The sequence below is a fragment of the Adiantum capillus-veneris genome, chromosome 8 (genome assembly GCF_014529385.1).
Source record: "Adiantum capillus-veneris isolate H3 chromosome 8, ASM1452938v2, whole genome shotgun sequence".
Classification (NCBI taxonomy): Eukaryota; Viridiplantae; Streptophyta; class Polypodiopsida; order Polypodiales; family Pteridaceae; genus Adiantum; species Adiantum capillus-veneris.
The window spans coordinates 104716714-104727510 of record NC_140938.1 but is presented as its reverse complement, the minus strand read 5'-3'; the positions used below and the strand labels follow the sequence as shown (position 1 = coordinate 104727510).

General features: G+C 39.3%; 1 pseudogene; it reads right to left on the bottom strand.

Moving 5' to 3' along the window:
• Positions 1 to 4814: 4814 nt before the first annotated feature.
• LOC147452678 (putative ribonuclease P/MRP protein subunit POP5 pseudogene) lies at positions 4815 to 5303 on the bottom strand (annotated as a pseudogene).
• Positions 5304 to 10797: the final 5494 nt, after the last annotated feature.

Genomic DNA, 10797 nt, shown 5'->3' with positions numbered 1-10797 from the left:
ACCTAAGAACCCTCTTACTTTGGTTTGTGAAGTGGGTTGAGGCCATTCCACAATATCTTTGACTTTAGGTGAAATGATAAACCCTAAGTAACAGACCTTAGGGGTAAAGAAGGTACATTTGCTTTTCTTTGCATACAGCTTATTTCGGCGTAAAAACTCTAACACTTTCCTAACATGTCCTTCATGCTCTTCCTCTGATTTGAAATAAATTAAGATATCGTCAAAGAATACTAGGACAAAATTGTTCAAGAGTTCTCTAAAGATATCGTGCATCAGACGATTGAAAGTTGCAAGAGCATTCGTAAGTCCGAAAGCCATCAGTGGACCATAACGAGTGTTGAAAGCTGTTTTGGAGATATCAGCCTCCTGGTTTCGAATTTGATGATAGCCAGATCGAAGATCGATCTTTGTGAATATTTTGGCTCCATGTAATCTGTCTAGCATCTCATCAATACGAGGAATTGGATATCTATTCTTGATGGTAACCTGATTTAAGCCCCTATGATCTATGCAAAGTTGAAGAGAGCCATCCTTTTTCTTTCGGAAGAGAACAAGTGCACCCCATGGAGATGTACTAGGTCGGATAAACCCTTGCTCAATCAACTGCTTGAGCTGCTCCTTGAGTTCTATAGCATCTGGAAGTGACATCTTGTACGGCGCTCTTGAGACTGGTTCACTACCTGGAAATTTTTTGATTTCATGGTCTACCTCCCTAGGTGGTGGTAGTTCAGAAATTTTAGCGGGGAAAACATCCGAAAATTCTTCTAGCCACATTGGTTCAGGGTTGGAAGAAGATTTTTCTACTTTGTTTAGCTTGACTACAAAAATTTGTTGACCCTTGCGTAACCCTTTCAAAAGGGGGATAATAATTTTGTAAGCTTTTAATTTAGAGCTTTTGGCACAAATTTAGAACTTTTTTAATTGTGGTTATATGCACAAATGTATATACTTTCGTGGTAATATACATTGTGAACTCCGTGGGAATTTTATATCAAGAGTTTATATTAAAATATCTATGTTGTATGAAAAGTTACATACAATAATAACAGTTTTTGGATTCTTTAAGCTAATACATGATGCATATCAAAAATATATATTATGTATACCCATTCTATCCCCAAAAAAAAAGGCTTTCACATACTTGTTCTATAGACATGTGTCTTTTATCATGTTTATTAATGGATAACTAAAAACTTTAAGGTTATTGAGGACACAATGTAGCCTTTCTCATCACAAAGAAGGGTAAGAGGTAATTGCTCCACTAATCTAGATCCAGTCACTTGGTAGTCTCAAAGGGTATTCAAAATTGAATTAGTGGTAGATGTAATGTAGTATATAATGCAAAATGTTTCTCAAACATCATAGTTTGTCCCTACCTTGTAAAGTGAATCATTGCTAGATATAATGCACTGCATATAATGAGGCCCCCCGCCCCCCCGCCCCTCCCCCTAATAGTACCAAGGACAACATTTATTTCAACATCTCATCGTGAATATCTTACACAATGCAATGCCTTCAAATGCAAGCATGGATGGTTTTATTGGGGTTGAAGCCCTTGTCCCCATTTGAAGAAAAAAACCAAAACTTTTAAGTGCTCTAGACCCTGCCATGTTATGAATTCCTTGCCACGCTCATATGTGTTTAATGGTCACACAATTTCTCACTATGCATTATGTACATTGCAAATGGCATACAAGTTGAGCTTAACCTTGCCATCTTTCTATATAAATATAAAGGAGAGATGGCACTGTATGAGGATTGAGAAAACTACCCTATCCATGCTATGAAAGATCATGCAAGGCGGCAATTGGGAAGATTCCTATTAATGAGATTTTTTCCAAATCGTGTGGGTACATACTATTGGGAAAAATATAGGAAGGTTATTGCATTTGTTTGCATCTTTATTCACACCCACACAACTTTGTAATGCAATTGAAACAATCCAATGAGATCTTTGAGATCTATTCCATGAGTCTTGAATTGGATATTTATTATCCAAGAGGGAGCATCTCTCTCTCTCTCTCTCTCTCTCTCTCTCTCTCTCTCTAGCCACCAAAGAAGTATTGCTAAAATTTAACCACTAGTTGTGCAAGGTGGGAAATCCATGCTTCAAGAGATTAGGTATCAATAATGAAAGATTGAAGGAAAATACCCTTATAAAAACCATATCTTAACGAAGTAGCAAGAGGTTGCCACTACCAAATGCATAGAGAGTACGGCCCTATCGCTTGAGAGCATACACAACATCCATGGTAGAGATAGTTTTTGGGCAGGCATGTTTGTGTAGGTCATAGCATCTAGGATAACATTCTCCAAGAAGATCTTGAGTACCTCTAGTTTCCTTGTAACTTAGGCCACTGATGCGTTTCACACCCCCCCTACGAGCAAGCCTTTGAATGGCAGGCTTGCAATGTCCTGAATGTTCACACAAACCCTCCTGTGGAGCTTGACCCCTCCCTTTCCACGACCCTTCCATCCTTTCCTCTTTTTGGCATGCTTGCATTTCTCTCCCCCTACCCATAATATAGGCTTCAAGATCTCTCTCTCTCTCTCTCTCTCTCTCTCTCTCTCTCTCTCTCTCTCTCTCTCTCTCTCTCTCTCTCTCTCTCTCTCTCTCTCTCTCTCTCTCTCTCTCTCTCTCTCTCTCTCGTGCACCCAAATACGGAGGAAACCTTCCCACCAAGAGTTGGACAACAATCTATTCACATTTAGAAAAAATATTCTTCTCTCAAAATCAAGAAGCTCAGCTACATCTATACACATTTAGAAAAAATATTCTTCTCTCAAAATCAAGAAGCTCAGCTACATCTATACACATCCTGGGCTTGCTATCTATCGGAGCCTAACCAGTGCTATTCATTGTCATTGGTCTTCAAAACTTCAAGTTGCAAGACTCTAGAGGAGCTTGCTATGCTTATCCTCAATATGAGAGCTTCTATAAGCACGTTCGCCACAATATACTTGTTGTGACCAATCTCATTCCTAGCGACTATGGGGATTACTCCTGTCCGTGTGCTCTAGTGAAATGAATGACTTTAATTTGCTAGCTCTCCAAGGCCACAAAAATAAGTTGACTAGCATTACATCAAAAGCCTGCACTCTCCAGCAGCATTTTGGGCTCTTGCAATTAGTCAAGCTATTGACGACGTGAACTTGATCAAAATTGAACAAGAACGTAGTGTGAATTCCGTGAGGATCGTTGCAGATGTTGTTGTCATCGTCGTTGCTACGTCGACGGCAGCATGTAGAAGTTGATCTCTTGACGCTGCATCTTCTCTGCAGGGTCATGTCTGAACTGTTTGGACCAATCTGTTGAGTAGCCATGTCAAGTTTCAAGGAATGTGATTATGTGTGATGAATCCTTGCAAAGAGGGTTGCTAATTATGGTTTAGTGAATTGAGGGGATTGAATCATTGATTACAAGCAGAGGGAAATTGATACGCCTGAAATGCCAAAGGGCATCGAATTAGATGAATATCTAAAGGATGTAAGTGACTGTCAAAATGCGTAATAACTGAGAGCGCATTTAATGACACCATGGAAATGAAAAGCGGCCTATGGAGAGCCTCCAACACGAGTAAAAATTAGCTTGTGGAGTAGTTAGTAGTAATGAGCAAATGAGTTAGTAGCTTGTGATGGTGATGAGACGGTAGTCGATAATGCATGTGCGCACCTGTAGTCTGTTGCTAAGGCATCGCAAAGGGCACATAGGTGCAATGTAGACTACAGAGATAGCCAATAGCCTCATGGGCATGCAAAGCTCTTCAACCTCATTGCCTCCATGAGTCCATGGGCTTCGGAGAGGGATCTCTCTCTCTCTCTCTCTCTTTCCCTCTAGTCTCACAAAGCTTTGAATTGCTGCACAATGCATAAGCCTGCATTGCATTCGTCTTGACTCTTCTCTAGAATGGAAACTGCATTAGAAAAGTACCGAAAAAGTACCTTTCTATTTTAATACCTGCATTAGAAAAGCTACATGTCTGCTTACAAGCATGGAAATCATGGGATGACTCTCTCTCTCTCTCTCTCTCTCTCTCTCTCTCTCTCTCTCTCTCTCTCTCTCTCTCTCTCTCTCTCTCTCTCTCTCTCTCTCTCTCTCTCTCTCTCTCTCTCTCTCTCTCTCTCTCGCACACACAACTACACACCTCCTGAGCCTAACTAGTGACCATGCTACCTCAGATTGAGGGGGCCGCTACCCATTGCAGCTCTCTCTCTCTCTCTCTCTCTCTCTCTCTCTCTCTCTCTCTCTCTCTCTCTCTCTCTCTCTCTCTCTCTCTCTCTCTCTCTCTCTCTCTCTCTCTCTCTCTCTGGCACACACTACTGCACGCCTCCTGAGCCTGACCAGTGACCATGCTACCTCAGATTGAGGGGGCCGCTACCCATTGCAGCTCTCTCTCTCTCTCTCTCTCTCTCTCTCTCTCTCTCTCTCTCTCTCTCTCTCTCTCTCTCTCTCTCTCTCTCTCTCTCTCTCTCTCTCTCTCTCTCTCTCTCTCTCTCTCTCTCTAGTAAGGCACTAAAACAACTGCCTAAAAACATGTGACGAATGGGCACCTTCCCACAATACACTGATGAGGAGTGTTACATCCCAATGACAAAGCAGACTCCAGCTCACATTAGGTATGAAGGTATGAGATTTTACTACACACACAGGAAAGACTACCACCAAGGATGATTCTACACATATAATCACCCACTCAGAAATGCAAGAGATTCCTCACAGTTACTCCCCAACAACGCACACATGCGCTCACACAACCCCACCAAAACGACTTTATCAGGCAATGCAATACCTTTGCCGACACGACTCAAACAAGCTACTTCAATAGAGAGCACAAAACTGGATCAAGGATGAGCCTAGCTTCCCTTAGAAGTTTCAGAAAATTTTGATGCGAAAGTTTTTCTAGGTTAGTGGCGGCATTTAGCAACTTGGGAGACGGTTGATTCTTCCCAGCTTTAAGCTTCAGCAGTTCAATTTTAGCCTTGTCGTACTCCGAAGCTGCAAGCTTATAGCAACTAATATTTCTGCTTAAATCAAGTAGGTTAAAAAACAGAGGACGATTGTTAATGCTCGTGATAAATGTAATCGCACACCATATCTTCTCATATTCTGCACGGCTACACCTGATCACTGGATTTACATACTTCACTTGAAGAGATGGAAGAGAAGCAGCGAGGCCCAACTCTCCAAAGTTGTGGAGAATGCTGTCTCTGATGGCGTTGGCGATGGAAGACTGTGAGAGAACAGGGCTCTCTCCCTCCCAAAACACCTCCATCATGAGGTATCGATTTTTCAACGCCACCATCTTCTCCCGAGCTACACTACATACGACTGCCTTGCACTGCTGCATCATTCTCTCTCTCTCTCTCTCTCTCTCTCTCTCTCTCTCTCTCTCTCTCTCTCTCTCTCTCTCTCTCTCTCTCTCTCTCTCTCTCTCTCTCTCTCTCTCTCTCTCTCTCTCTCTCTCTCTCTCTCTCTCTCTCTCTCTCTCGTTCATGAGCATGCAATCTGTCCACGCGCGCGGACGGATAGGGAGCTCAAGATATGAAAATTAAATTTTGGGAAAATTACCAAAATACCCCTCTAATTTGTGGAAATTCCCAAAATACCCTTCAAATTTCAAAAATTCCCAACATACCCCTCATATTTTGTCAAAAAATCCCAAAATGCCCTTCAAAATTTCCAAAATTCCCAAAATACCCCTCGTTGTGAGAGTAAATTTATCCAAAAGTTAAAAAAATTATAGCTTTTCATAAGAAGATGGATTGTCTATGAATACAAGATACTAAAACTAGAATTTGAGCTGGTTATGTCGGCTTTGGAGATGAATTGCTTCATTATATTTAGACATAATTGTCTTTTTTTGGGAGGTAATTTGTGACAAATTACATGCTAAGCACTAGAAAACGGATATACATTGTCAAAAAAGAATAAAGATTAGGAAATCATGAACAATCCAGTAAAAATAGATACTTGAAATTTGAAGGGTATTTTAGGAATTTCCACAAATTAGAGGGGTATTTGGTAATTTTCCCTTAATTTTTAGTATTTCTTGTGTCACAAGGTGGCGTAGGATGGGGAAAAGGTCTCTCAGCTTAACCTTGAGCTGTTGGAAAATTCAAGAAATTAGTTACCTCAGAGAGGAGCAAAAATTGAAATTGTGACTTAGATTTTGCAAGAAAATAGAACAATATGTTAAAAATATAGCTTAGTTCATAGAGATTGGGGTGCTTTTATTTGATGAAAAATACCCACATTGGTGAACGCGCATGTAGTCCATCTGCGCACGTATTTTTCATCACAGCGTGGACGAGGACTGCGTGCTTGTCCATCAGCGTGGATATTTTTCATCAAATAAAAGCACTCCAATTTCTACAAATTAAACTATATTTTTAACATATCTGTTCTATTTTCTTGCAAATTACAGACACATAGAATGTCTACCCTTGGGACTACATGTGACTTGCCCTAGTTTATTCCTTTAATGATTGTAAAAATTCTTTTATGTTCCTTACGCACTTGCAGCTCGTGGCAAGCAATTCTAGACGGCACAAAACATTGGATGCATGAGAGACAACTTGATCATCAACAGGATCACCCATTGCTAATTTTGTGAATTGGGAATACCAAGCATCTTGCCAACAATAACACATCTGGACAAAATACATATGAAGGTCCATCAGCCACACTTTCTGACACACAGGGCCAAACACAAATTAAACACAAACAACACACATCACTTTTTCTTGGGTCTTATCACACACAGAGAGAGAGAGAGAGAGAGAGAGAGAGAGAGAGAGAGAGAGAGAGAGAGAGAGAGAGAGAGAGAGAGAGAGAGAGAGAGAGAGAGAGAGAGAGCAACCAAGTGAACCAAACAAGATTACTCGCACATGATAAGCATGATTGAGAGAAAATTCTTATGTAGGATGATAAGAAAATTGTCTTTGATCTCAATAGAAAAGTAGGTTTCTAGCGCTTTTCCCTACTATGAGGATAAGATTGGTTCACATTAATCTCTCACAAGCTAACAACGATTTTTTGTTTACTCAATATGCTCTTGCAATATAGCTTTTATATAAATGAAAGGCTATTGATCAATAGTGTCTTTGAAGTTTTGTGGAATGTATAAGGTGGACTGGCTCATTCCCCCTATCAAATTCTGGAGGGTGAACTGGTCAAAAGAGTAGTGGCTAAAAGGTATAAACAACATTTGTGAAGTAAAATGACCAAGCTCAATGACGATAATCACTTGGTATTTGTTGTGGGGGTTTATCCCTATTAGGAGTAAGATTCTTGACAAAGGTATTGACACAAACACTTACTCTGGGTGCAAAGTAGCTTTGGAGGATCCCTTCTATCTTCTCAAAGACTACCCTTCATTGCAGGGTCGTGTCGCCAAAATCTATAAATGGGTACACTCAAATAGTCAGATATTTCTATCTCAAGTAGATTTAGAAATCCCAAAACATTCGTGTCCTTGAAGAAACTTTGTAGTAGCTTGGCTCAATGATATCGTGCATGATAGCAATGATCTTATATATTTGATACGGTCAAGAGTAGGGACAACTTTGCAAATCGAAGAATGTAAACATGCAATGAGTTACATTGGCTATTCAAGTGGTGTCCCCTTGTGGAGAAGCAGACTGTTGACCTTGGGTTGAAGCTATTAGATAAGAACTAAAATAGGGTCTTTTGCTAATGTATTGTACATTGCCTTTTTGGAAATGTTGTCCCTTTAAGGCACATCTAGTGCTTGAGGCTCATTGTAGATAAATTGAGGATTTAATATAGTATCTCTACTTACAATTGCTAGTACGGAATTTTTTAAAAATTTGTTGGCCACAACAATGGAAAAGACATTTCATCCAATGCCAATGGTTTTGGTTTCCTAATGCAACTCTCAAAATATAACAAATATAAAAATAAATACATACACGGTGGAATGGAATTCAAAGGACGAGAGCAATAGGCTATGATTTAACATCATTTTTTACATGTTAAAAGATATGTATATGTGTTAGACATGGACTTAGGACTTTAGCTCAAAAAGTTTAAGTTTTGACTTTGTATCCTGTATATGTATTTGTCCTACCTTCTAAATTCTCATATAATTTTATACTATGTATGTGTGGTGATTTGCCCCTCCTAGCCCTCAAACAAGGAATCATAACACACCAACAAACAAGAAATGTCAAATAAATACTAGAAAGTATTTGAATTGATTTAATTCTTCATTTTCACCTTGAGAAAATAGGAATTCACATATTCATTATCATTGAGTATCCCTTAGAGATGGGGTCACCATAAGTCACTAGCTAGATGAGGCTTTTTCTCGTTCCCTTGCCTTTCAAAGTGGAGACATGTGTAGAAGACTCAAGTTCACATGCACCCCATAGTGATTTTAGATGGTAAATCTTGAAAATTACATTCCAATATTATAGCATATCTATCTACTCAATTGTATTTCTCTGCATTTATCTAGACAATTCTTACCCCTTGTCTCTATTTCTTGTTTTTCTTATCAACATAAAGAATTTATTTCCTTTAGAAACTGGAGGTTGGTGTCTTTAGAGGTGAAAAATTTGCTTTTTTAAACCCCCTATGCTACATATTATGGCTGAAAAATGAAATAAATTAATGACGATGAATCTAAACTTTGTGAATATGTTTCCTCTAAACACAAGGAGTGTTTGAACAGATGATGGTGTTAGTAAATAGAAACTCTTCATGAAGCTCAACATCCATGGACTCAACATGTTCCTCACAATTTACTGCTTGTTTGTAATCAAGGTTGCTATCAAATCATGGCTTCTTTAGACATATCCACTCAATGCCTTGCTATCAACTTCAATGTGTATGTCCCACTAGATAAACACTTTAGCTCATATATTTTATGTAGATTTTAAACACAATGCACTTATGATTGTTTCTCTCTTGACTTGAAAATCTATCATATGAAACACGGGCATTATACAGTTTGGTTTTTAAAGGTCATGAGATCTCTTCAATTTGGAAAAGGAAAAAGATACTTTAGGCTTAAAGATTGATAGGTGGAATGGGAACTTGGAAGGCAATGTAAATTGGAAGGTTGAATGTGGATTGGGAAAGTGAAGGTTGATATTATATGAAACAAAAAATCTCATAAAAGAAAGTCAAAGGACTTTGTACAACTACAAGATTTTGCAAAATTCTACCCACAACTTGAAAATACCAAAATATATTTTAAAATCCAATGCATTGTGTTAAGCACACGAGCCTAAAAGACCTAAATTTTTTGAAAAAGCTCTAAATAAGAAGCTCTCAAAAAATAAACACTCTTTCAAAAGACGATTAGCTTTGACCAAGTAAGCTTTTGGTCGTCCATTCTGGCCTTGAATAGTGACTTCTTGACCTTGGTTGTCCACAAAAGTAACACTTCCTTGGGCACAATGGATATTGGCATTATGACTGGCTAACCAATCCATTCCAAGAATTCCGTCATAGATTCCTATGGGTAAGGTTCGAAAAGTAGCAGAAGTAGAGTATTCTCCCAACTTGAAATCTATTTTTCCCACAGTGTACTGAGATAACACCTCCTTTCCATTGGCTAATTCAACTCTCATCTTTCTTGCAGGGTGTTGATTAAGTCCTAATCTCCTTAAACATTTAGGCGACAAGAAAGAATGAGTACTACCACAATCAATAAGAAGCTCAAATTTTTCACCTTGGTGATTTGCAGGTGTTTGAATGACAGCATATTGTTGTATTGCTCTTGGGTTATCAACGCAGCCTGTAGAGTTGCTCTTTCCTCTTGTTCTTTTCCCAATGTTGGTTCTCCTATGATAGCATTGACTCTGGTAGCCATTCCGCGCCCTCGACCTCGTCCTCCATTTCTTCCTCCACGACTTATTATTTGGCCTCGTCCTTTAGCTCGATTAGGTGTATTTGTTGTGGAGACTCGCCTAGGACATACATTCCTGAAATGTCCTAGCTCGTTGCATTCATAGCATCTAAGATATGCATTTTGAGCTCCATTTGCTGAAGCTGCAACTATTGGATGATTTTGGTGAACTGGGTGAACTTGCCTTTGGTTACACATCATAGGCCGTCCTCTTCTTCCAGCATTCCTTGTATTTCCATTTCGTACCCTTTGAGAGTTTGACATCTCTTTAGCTAAGGGTTTAGCTCTTAAAAGAGCATCTTGCAAATTTACAGGCCTCATGGCTCCTAGACGAGTATTTAAAGGAGCATTTAGCACTTGGCAGAAACGGGCTACTTGTTGATCTGCGGTCATTGACAGAGCATAGCCCCTAAGAGTTACAAATTTGGAGTAGTATTCTTCCATTGTAAGATGAAACTGGCGTAAGTTGAAGAATTTATTCATCTTAAGGGATTCGTGTGCGGGTGGAAGATAACGTCCTTTGACAACATACTTAATGTCTTCCCAAGTTTGAGTGTTTTGAGCTACTTGATTATCTTTGTGTTGTTGTTTCCACCAAAGCTTGGCATCCCCCGTGAGACGAAACATAGCCAACATTGCTTGGTTATCGGGAGTAGTACCAGCAACAGCAAAATAATCCTCCATCTCTTCGAGCCACACTTCTGCATCGCGCTCAACTAGAGCTCCTTCCCCTTTGAAAGAGGGAAGTTTAGCTTGCTTGAGAAGTATCTTTTTCTCTTGAAGAGATGTGTACACCGCACTCTGTGCAATATAGATTAAGTGAAACTTTATTGGATACTCTAACTTTAATCCACTTTAAGGCAAGACTTGATCCGAAAATAATACAAACAAAAGATAATATTAATCCAAACTTTATTTA